We start from the raw sequence: 11,351 nt of genomic DNA, 5'->3' as shown, positions 1-11,351 counted from the left end.
AAGATGTCCATCCCTTGGCTCCCTTCCCTCCCCCCTCCTGCTCCAGCCCTCCAGGATTGAACCCTGGGCCAGGGCTATAGCAGGACAGATGGCCCCTTTCAGATGAGGTCAGCAACATTGAGGGGCATTTCCTCAATGGAGGTGTTATAGAAGGTCTCAATGTCTCAAAGGGTCCTCTTGTCTTCTTCTGTCACCATGTTAATAGCCACACCCTTACGGCCAAAGCGCCCACCACGTCCAATTCTGTGAATGCAATTTTCCCTGTTGGTGGGAAGGTCATAGTTTATGACTAAAGAAACTTGTTGTACATCAATGCCTCTGGCCAGTAGGTCAGTAGTGATGAGAACTCTGCTGGAGCCAGAACGGAATTCCCTCATGATCACGTCTCATTCCTTTTGGTCCATATCTCCATGCATGGCAGAGACGGTGAAATCCCAGGCATGCATTTTTTCAGTGAACCAGTCAACCTTCCTTCGGGTGTTCATGAAGATGACAGCCTGGGTGATTGTTAATGTTTCGTACAAATCACACAGTGTGTCCAGCTTCCACTCCTCACGTTCCACATTGATGTAGAATTGGCGGATACCCCCCAGGGTCAGTTCTTCCTTCTTGGCAAGAATCCGAATGGGGTCCCTCATGAACTTCTTGGTCACTTCAAGCACATCAGAAGGCATTGTAGCTGATAACAAAACTACCTGGGTGTTGCTGTTGAGCTTCTGGAATATGTCATAGATCTGGTTCTTAACATTTCGTCAGCTTCATCCAGCACAAACATTTTTATGTATTTGGGAGAAAGGTATCTTCGATTAAGCATATCATATACACGGCCTGGGGTACCAACGATGATGTGCGGAGCCTCCATCTGCAGTTTTCTGTACATTGGTGCCCCCAATGCAGGCATGACAGGAGGCACCCATGTAATCTCCTAATATCATTACCACCTTCTGTATCTGCTGGGCCAACTCTCGAGTGGGATCCAGGACCAAAGCCTGGGTGGCCTTCAGATCCAATTCTGTCTGCTGTAGAATTGATATGGCAAAAGTGGCTGTTTTTCCAGTCCCAGATTGGGCTTGAGCAATCACGTCATAACCCTTGATACAAGAAAGAATGGCTCGCTGCTGTATGGCAGAAGGCTTTTCAAAACCATAGGCATAGATTCCTTGGAGAAGGGACTCGGAGAGGTTCATGTCATCAAAGCTGTCAACAATTTCATTCCAGTTACTCTCGATGACACCTTCTGGCTCCATTCCATCGGGGCCATTGTCTCTGGACCAGGAATCCTGACTTGCAGACATGATCCTTAGAAACTCTGATTGGATTTTTAAGAACCCATAGGAAGCCCTGATTTTTCCATTCTCTCCAGTGGTACCTTTCTTTAACTTGTTTGGTGTTGAACTTCCGTCATACCTGAAAGCCTTTTTTATGTAATACTTAAACTTGAGTGCATGAAAAGATTGTACTAATAACAGATAGCTACTGTCTGATTGTCTTTGAAAAATTTATCCTCTCCTTTTTAAAGGTAAAATAGTTTTGTCATTTTAATGCCAGTTTTCTCATGAGTGACTGTACATGAGCTTGTTACTTTTCAGTTTTTAAAGGTTTGCAATTATGATGACATGATGAGTGTTGTAATGATTACAAAGATGAAACTTTTCCTTGTTGTGGTGATTCCTAATTGAAAGGTCTTTTTGACACAGAATGAGTCTTCATTCTGAACTCATTCTGAAGAACTGGATTCCCAAGGATTCCTTGGAAACAGAGACATATTTTCAGGATCTGAGAGTTCCTGCCCTGTGGGAACTCTCGTCAAGGTTTAGGCTCTGCTGATAGCTCCTCCACTCTTGCACAGACTGCAGCAGCTCTTCCCATCTTGAGGGCCACTGTGAGTCAATCTGCTTGATAGGTTTTTTCCTTCCTCCTTTTTTTGGGGGGGGGGTGGGAGGTGAGAATATTCTTTAAAAAGAAGTCATTGTTTACTTCAGTTCTTTACATCTGCCGAAACAGAAATGTTTCTCTGAATTTTTCTACAAATAATGGCATTTCCAACTGACTGGGAGAGATCCATATTTATCCCCATTCTCCCCCCCAAATAGAAATTCAATAGAGTGTGGAAATTATGAAAAAAAAATCATGATTATCACATGCAAGCAAACTCCTTCTAAGGATTATTTAAAAGTGGCCAGAACAGTACATTGACACTGAATTGCTAGACATTCAAGCTGGATTCAGAAGAGGCCATGGTACAAAGGAGGTCTCTGCTTATTGTTGTCCAGAGAGCCATGTGAGTTTGGCTGAAGTAGAGAACACCAGAAAGTGTTCTGTGTTTGGTTGACTATGAAAGAGGCATAAGACTGTATAGTCATAACGTTGGGAACAATGGAAACCCAAGAACACAGTTGTGCTTGTGTGACACCTATACTTAGACCAAGAATAAGCTGTCCAAACAGAATTAACACTGAGTGGTTTAAAATAAGGAAAGCTATGCATCAAGGTCACATCCTTTTCCATAACAGTTTAATCTGTATGTGGAATAAATAACATGAGAAGCCAGACTGTAGGAAGAAGAATGTGACATCTGCATGGGAGTAGGACTCAGCAGCCTGCTTTATGCAGTTGACACAACCTTGCTTTCAGAACATGAAGAATTTAAGCAATTACTGAGAAAATAAAAAAAGACTACAGCCATCAATGTCAAGTACATCCAACACCAAGAAAACAAAAATCATCGCCACTGGACCAGTAGGCAACATCATGAATTTTAGAGAAAAGATTGACATTGTCAAAGAGTTTGTTTTACTTGGATCCAGGATCAACACCCGTTATAGCAGCAATCAATAAATCATAAGACATATTGCATTGAAAAAAATCTGCTCTCAGGGATCTGTCCAGAGTTCTATAGAGCAAGGATGTGAGCTTAACGGCTGAGATGTGTTTGAGCCAAGCCCTGGTCTTTTCATTTATTTCCTATACATCTGAAAGTTGGGCAGTGAATAAGGATGACAGAAGAAGAATCAGTGTCTTTGAGTTGAGGTTTTGGGAAGAGTACTGAATGTATCATGGACTGCCAAATGAGCAGAGCAGCTTATCTTAGAGGAAGTGTAACCAGAGTGCTCCTTAGCAGCAGTGACGGTGAAACTTCCCATCACGTATTTTGGGCATGTTAATAGGAGAGACTAGTGCTTCCAGGAAAGGCCAAAGGTCAGTGAAAGAGGAAGACTTTGAATGTGATGAGTTGGCACTGACTGTGAGTGTGGCGTGGATCTTAAGAATAGCTCAGGACAGGGTGGAGTACCAGGATTGTATACGTGGTGGTCCATCAGATGGCAACCAGCACCACCAATGATATTCTCACGAATGTACACTTGGTGGTAGAGAGGGTTGCCTATATATCTTTAAGTTTGCAGAGTATTGGACTATGAACAGGGAATTCTAGTGTCAGAGTTTCTGTCCACTATATGAGACTCATTTATGTCTAGTGTTGGTGCATTTTTTTAGTTCAGGCAGTTGGTGTTTAGGGATGAGGGACAGCACTCCGGTCTCTGTGCACCTGGTACTCAGGAGAGGCAACACTCCTCACCTACCTCATGGGCTGGCCCTCACTCTGTGTGTGTGTGTGTGTGTGTGTGTGTGTGTGTGTGTGTGTGTTTGCTGCTGAGGGCAAGACTTTTCCCTTCGTCCCTGATCTTGAGGGGTTTTTTTAAGAAGTCTCACAGTTTCTTTCCTTCTGTGATGGGAGGAGGAGTTCTAGGCTCTCGTTTGTTTCTAGAAGGCCATGCTACTAGTTAGTGGCTCTGTAGTGCCACTGCTGAATTTGCTAGCTGTCTCCTAGGAAAGAAATGCACATACACAGTTCTGAATAGTACTTTGTCTTCTTTTGCTTTGTTTTTTGACTTTATTAACATGCAGGCAGAGGAGAACTGTTTATCTTTCTTAGGGAAGGTTTAAACATCAGGCATATTGAAAATGTATTTCTCTTTAATATCAGTTGACTTTTCAGAAATGTTTTTCATGGAAATGGAAACAATAAGGCTGTTAGATACTTAAGATAAAATGGGAGTTTATGGTAGTTATTGTATGACCCACTTTTACTTGGATACATGGAAATTATGCGCCTTGCAGAGCTTAAGTGTTTTGTTGAAAGTTCCTAATTTTTTCAAACCTTTGGCAGCAGTTAAGATAGCTGTCTTCATTTCTTAGCGAGTTAGTACTCTTGGGTTTGGTATCATCTGTCTGTCGTCTTTGTTCACATTGTTTTTACTCGTTTTAAAAATATGTTTCTAGAATTATACTTAATTGCTAGAAACGTTGATTTTTCTTGAGTGACAACCCAATTAAGTGTGTATGACACCAGGCAACAAAGACGTTTAAGATTCTGTGCTTGTCCTGTCTCTAGGAAAATCCATTATTCATCATCTTATTGTTTTTAAATACTGAGGTAAAATTTTCAATACAATAGGAAAATTGCTTTGGAAATGGAATAAATTGCTTGCCAGTTCAAAGGCTCCGTTTCTGAAGTGGAGGTTACTAAACATGATGCTGTGTACATTCATTCTCTCTCAGCACTCACAGTGCAGCATCCCTAGCCTTAAACTTGATAAGATTGTGACTTTTGCTAACATGGAACATAATCACGGCAAGAACTTAATGAAAAAGATGGAAAATATCATATATTATCATATATTTAAGGATTATTTTCCATATTAATTAAATTTTATATAAATAATAGTATTTCTTGCTGACTGGTTTTTTATTATTTAGACCTACATGGTTCAAAATCAGGAAGGGTGTACCCAGGCATGTATCCTGTCTCCATACATTTTCAGTCTGTGTGCAGAACAGATCATCCAGGAGGCTGGGCTCTAGGAGGAGAAATGCGGCATCAGGATTGGAAGGAGACTCATCAACAATCTGCATTATGCAGATGACACAAGCCTGCTTGCTGAAACTGAGGAGAACCTGAAGTGCTTCCTACAGAAGGTCAAGGACTGCAGCCTTCAATATGGATTGAAGCTCAACATCAAGAAAACAAAGATTCTTACCACTGGCTGATTGGCAGCATCATGATAGATGGTGAAGAGATTGAGATTGTTTACAGCTTCAGTTTGCTTGCCTCCATAATCAACACTCTTGGTACCAGTAGCCAGGAAATTAAAAGACATATTCTGTTGGGAAAATCTGCTGTCAGAGATCTCTTTGGAGTACTGAAGAGTAACAACATCAGTCTGGAGACTAAGGTGCACCTGATACAAGCCATGGTCTTCACAGTTACTTGCTAGGCGTCAGAGAGCTGGACAGTGACTAGGGATGATAGAAGAGGAATTGACGCCTTTGAGTTGTAGTGCTGGAGATGAGTATTGATTATACCATGGACTGCTAGGAGAACAGGTTCATCCTGGAAAGGGTGAGAACAAGCTGCTCCTTAGAGGCAAGGATTCTGAGGTGTCATCTGACATTCTTTGGACATGTTGCAAGGAGGGAGCAGTCCTTGGAGAGGGACATTATGCTTGGGAGGGTGGAGGGACAGCGCAGGAGAGGAAGACCCTCTAGGAGATGGATTAATTCAATGACTGGGGTAATGGGAGTGGATGTGTTAGAGACAATGAAGTTGGCACAGGATAGAACAGGTTTCAGAGCTGTTTTACATTGGGTCATTATGAGTCGCAGGCAATGTGATGGCACGTAACAACAACAACTTAATTAAGTAGCATGGTTTCCAGCATCACAGTAAGCCACAGCTTACCCCAGCAAACTGACAGACAAGTGCTAATATTAATAAGATCAAATGATGAACGAGCATATACATACCTAAGCTATAAAATAAGTTGCAACATGCAAATCACTACCCAAATACGACAAGCTGACATGTGTACTTATAACAACAAACCATAGAAACAGTCATGCATATATGAATATTATGGTGCAGGAGAGCCTCCTCCTCTGGCCCTTTTTGAGGCCAGTGGTGGGGCTGCAGGATGGGGCCCTCAGTGGTTCCTGGGGCCTTCTGCCTGAGGCTGAGGCCAGTAGAATCATCCGTGGTGGACCAAGCTTCAGTGGAGCTCCTAGGTAAAGACAGAAGCAGGATTGGCCGTTCACTTCTGAAATAGCATGCCTTCAAAAGCTATGAATGACAGAGGAATAAAAACTGTAATACTAGAAGTAGAGCCCAGATTAAAAGTAAATAAAAATTAAGGATAAACATCGGTTAATAATTTCCGTGTCAAATGGATGAAGTAGGAATCTAGAAAAACTGGAAGATGTAAAAAAATGCATAAAGTCAACATTTTAGGCATTAGTGAGTTGAGATGGACTACCTTTGGGCACTTTGAATCGGAGAATCTCATGATCTGCTAAGCTGGGAATAAAAAATTGAGGAAGAATGTTGTTGCATTCATAGTTAAAAAGACTCTTAAGATCTATTCTGAAGTACAGTGTTGTGTATGATAGGATGTTATCCATTCATGTATAAGAAAGACCTGTTAATGAATCTGTTATTCAGATATGTGCACCAACTACTAAAAACAAAGAAAAAGGAGATTAGTCCTGACAGCTTTTGCATTCTGAAATTGGCCAAACATGTAGTCATGATGCCTAAATAATAATTCAAGACTGGAATGCAAAAGTTGGAAACTATGAAGGAGGAGTGGTAGTTGGAAATTAGAGACAGAAATGGTGGTGACAGAAAGGAGTCTAGAGAGTGAATGATTGAATTTTGTACGTTAAGTGACTTATTCATTACAGATAACTTCTTTAGAAAACACAGTGACAAGACGTGTAGACTTGATGAACTGCACAGGAATCAGATTGATTACATCTGTGGGAAGAATTGTGGGAAAAGCTCAGTATCAGCAATCAAAAGGAGGCTGTGTGCTCACTGAAACAGACCATCAATTACTCATGTGCAAGTTCAAGTTGAAGAAACCTTTTAACATTCCACATTAACCAAAATATGACCTTGCGTTTATCCCACCTGAATTTAATGATCATCTCAAGAATAGGTTTGAGGTATTGAATATTAATAAGTGTGGGATAACATCAAGGACATATTCGTGAAGAGAGCAAAAAGTCCTTACACAAACAGAGGAGAAAGAAAAGTCCAAAATGGATGTCAAAAAAGACTTTGGAAATTGAATTAGAGCATTGACAAGCCAAAACAAAGGGAAGAAATGCCAAAGTAGCAGAGATAAGCAGAAGCTTTCAAAGGACAGCTCGAGAAGGCAAAGCAAAGTATTATAATGGAATGTACAAGGAGCTGGAGTTGGAAAATAAAAAGGGAGGATCTTGCTTGACACTTCTCAAATCTGAAAGAACTGAAAAACATTCAAGCCTCAAGTTCCAATACTGAGAGAGGCTCTGAGCATAATCTTAAATGATCACAGAAGTATCAAAAGAAGATGAGGGGAATACACAGAGTCACCAGAAAGAATTGGTCGACATGGAAATATTTCCTGAAGTACCATTTGAACAAGAGTCGCTGATAAGGAAAAAGTTCAAGCTGCACTGAAGGCATTGGCAAAAAATAAGGCCCCAGGGATCGATGAAATACCAGTTGACATGTTTCAACTAACAGATTTAGCCCTGAAGTGCTCATCACCAGTTTGTAACACAAAATTTGGAAGACAGCTACCCGACCATCTGACTTGATGGTTGATGACTTTGTGTGCCATCGAGCTGGACCTGACTCAAAGCTGACACTCCAGGATTTTCAGAGGCTGTAAATCACACTGGTCCATCTTTCTCTCACTGAGCAGCTGGTGGGTTTGAACTGCATACCTTTGGGTTGCAGCATAGTTCGTGACCACTTGGCCACCAGAACTTACTAACTGATTGGAAGAGATCCACGTTTGTTCCCATTCCCAAGAAAAATGACCCAACAGAATGTGGAATGTATTGAACAATATCGTTATTGTCACATGTAAGCAGCATAGTGCTGATGATCACCCTGAAGCAGCTAGGAGAGTGCACTGACAGAGGACCACGAGAAAGTCTGGCTGCGTTTACAAGAGGCCATAACACCAAGAATATCGTGGCTGATGTCAGATGGATCTTCACTGAAAGCAGAGAATACCAGAAAACGTTCTATTTGTGTTTTATTGACTTTGTGAAGGAATTTGACTGTGTGGTTAATAAACTATGACTAACATTGAGAAGAATGGGAATCCTAGAACACTGAACAAATGCTCATACAAAACCTATACCTAGACCAAGAAGCTGCTGTCCAAACAGCAAGGGAACACTGTATGGATTAAAATCAGGAAAAGTATGCATCAGGGCTATATCCTTTCTTCATACCTGTTCAGTCTGTACGCTGAGCAAGTCATTTGAGAAGCTGAACTTTATGAAGAAGAATGTGGCACCAGGATTGGATATATTATGTAGATGACACAACCTTGTTTGCTACAAGTGGGGAGGACTTGAAACACTTGCACAGAATCAAAGGATGTGGTCTTCAGTGTGGATTCCATGTTAATATCAAGAAGACAAAATCCTCTCGCTGGGTCATTTAGCAACATCATGATAGATGGAGAAGACAATGAAATTGTCAACCATGTCCTCTTGCTTGGATCCACAGGCAATGCCCTTAGACCCCCAGTACCCTTAGTACTAGTGGTCAAGAGTTCAAGAGACTTACTGCCTTAGGAAACTCTGCTGTCGGGATCTCTCCTAAGGACTGAGGAACAATGATGCAAACGTAAAGACTAAGATATGCCTGATTCAGGTTAATGTCCTTCCAGTCACTCACTGTGAATCTGAGAGCTGGACAGTGAATAAAAGTGACAAGACAAATCTGCCTTGGAGTTGTGGTGTTGGAGAATATCCCATGGACTACAAAAAGAACAATCAGATATGTCTTGGACAAAGTACAGCCAGGGTGCTTTTTTGAGGCAAGCATGGCGAAGCTTCATCTCACATATTTTTTGTCATGTTGCTGAAAGGGATTATACCTTGGAAAGGAAAATCATGCTTTTAAAAGTGGAAGGTCACCAAGAGAGGAGAACCCTCAGTGAGGTGAGCTGACGGGCACAGTGACTGCTGCAGTGGGCTGAGTCTGTTACGATGATGAGCATACCCAGGGTAGGACGGGTCTCACATGGCTCAGACCTTCATAGGGTCTCCATGAGTTGTACTTGACTGCACCTAACAACAGTAATTAACAGTGTTTCTCTGAGAGTATAAATGTTGAGAATTTTTTTCAATTAATTAGTTAGATATGGGTGGGTTTTTTTTCCTTCCTTTTGCACGGTTTAAAAGTCCTGTTTTAAAGAAAAAACTCATTCCCAGATTCAGAACCTTTCAGTACCTTACAAGTGCTGTCAAGTCGCCTGTGACTCATAATGACCTTATGTCCAACAGCCGTAAACCCTGCTCTGTCCTGTGCTAGTCTTACTGTCTCTGACACACCCATTACCCCAATGACTGAATCAATCCATCTCATCGAGGGTCTTCCTCTCCTGTGCTGTCCTTCCACCCCCCAAGCATGACATCCCTCTCCAAGGACTGGTCCCACCTTGCAAAATGTCCATAGTGTGTCAGACAAAGCTTCAGAATCCTTGCTTCCAAGAAGCAGTCTGGCTTCACCCTCTCTAGGATGAACTTGTTTGTTCTCCTTGGAGTCCATGGTATATTCATTACTCATCTCCAGTACCACAGCTCAAAGGCATCAATTCATCTTCTGTCATCCTTAGTCATTGTCCAGCTTTCTGATGCATGGCAAGTAATTGTGAAGACCATCGCCTATATCAGACATACCTTAGTCTCCAGACTGACATCATTGCTCTTCAGTACTTTGGAGAGGTCTCTGACAGCAGATTTTCCCAATGCAATTTATCTTTTGATTTCTTGGCTGCTGGTACCAAGAGTGTTGATTTTAGAGCCAAGCAAATTGAAGTTGTGAACATGTCAATCTCTTCACCATCATGATGCTGCCAATCGGCCCAGTGGTAAGAATCTTCATTTTCTTGATATTGATCTTCAATCCATATTGAAGGCTGAAGTCCTTGACCTTCTGCAGCAAGTGCTTTAGGTTCTCCTCAGTTTCAGCAAGCAGGCTTGTGTCATCTGCATAACGCAGATTGTTGATGAGTCTCCCTCCAATCCTGATGCCACATTTCTCCTAGAGCCCAGCCTCCTGGATGATCTGTTCTAAACGTAGATTTAAAAGATATGGAGATAGGACAGATCCTTGGCACACACCCTTCCCAACTTTGAACCATGCAGTGTTTCCTTTGTTCTGATGATTGCCTCCTAGTCCCAGTATAGGTTTCGCATAACCACAATCACGTGTTCTGGGACTCCCTTTCTTCTCAGAGTTAGCCCAGTTTATTGTGATCTACACAGTCAAATGCCTTTGCATAGTAAGTGAAACACAGATAGACATTCCTTTGGTACACTCTGCTTTCAGCCAAGATTCATCTAACATTAACTATAATAATATCCCTACTACCACGGCCTCTTCTAAACCCAGCCTGCAGTTCAGGCAGTTTTCTGTTGATGTGCTTTTCCAGTAGTTTTTGGATAACCTTCCAGTTACATTCAGAATTTTATGTAAAACCCTCCTCAGCCCCCTGGCCATGAAGAGATAAGCGCCTTTGACCCCAGTGCTCCTGAGGGTCCAGGAAGTTGTGTGATATTATCCAGACATGCATGGTATTGGAACTTTAAATGTGCAGGTTGCCAGTGGGCAATTGTTCTCTATCTAGAAATAGAAGTTGAGTTTGTGTAGCTACAGGTTCTATATCTGAGCGTTATACCTTCCAGGATTTTGCAGCACATTCAGCCAACTGCAGATGGAAAACATTGAGGAAGCAGAAAATAGCTCCAAAAAAAGTGATTATGATCAGAGCTATCCCTTTAAGGCTAAAAGGGAGGGAAGTGTTCTTTCTTAAGCATTTGTATTGTAATAGGCTTTGTAAGGATCCTCCAGATAGATTTAAGTGCATAGGTACATGCAAATTTGTTATTGCTAGGTGCTGTTTAATTGACAAGGACTTTCAGTGCCCTATGAACAATGGATCTGCACCCTGCCCTGTGCCATATTCATCATCTCTGTAAGGCTTTGGGCATTGTTGAGGTCACTGTGGCAGTCAGTCTTGCTGAGGATAGACTGCTGTAGTTGATAAGAGGGACATGCTGTTGTCAGGTGCCATCTAATCGACTACATTCCTGTGATCTTAGGGAAAATGTACTGGAACTGGGTGCTCTGCTGCGCCATCCTTGTGCTCGCCCACATACTCGAGCCTGTTCTTGTAGTCAGTGTGCTTTGTTGAAGGTCCTCTTCCCCTTTTTCCTGACCCTCTGCCTTTCCCAGCATGAGGCCTTTTCCCAAGGACTGCCCCTCTTGACAACATTTCACT

At 42.0% G+C, this 11,351-nt stretch overlaps 1 protein-coding gene and 1 pseudogene across 1 annotated transcript in view; one reads left to right on the top strand and one right to left on the bottom strand.

The window, feature by feature from the left end:
- The window catches only part of ATP9B (ATPase, class II, type 9B), a 194,110-nt gene that overhangs the window by 6,590 nt on the left and 176,169 nt on the right, over positions 1-11,351 (top strand). The gene's annotated exons all lie outside the window — the stretch shown is intronic.
- Positions 99-1,295, bottom strand: LOC102874923 (annotated as a pseudogene).

Source organism: Elephantulus edwardii, unplaced genomic scaffold (assembly GCF_000299155.1).
Source record: "Elephantulus edwardii isolate Elephantulus edwardi_28Jun2011 unplaced genomic scaffold, EleEdw1.0 scaffold00207, whole genome shotgun sequence".
Lineage (NCBI taxonomy): Eukaryota > Metazoa > Chordata > Mammalia > Macroscelidea > Macroscelididae > Elephantulus > Elephantulus edwardii.
The sequence above is the reverse complement of the archived record's forward strand: the minus strand, read 5'-3'. Positions and strand labels throughout refer to the sequence as shown.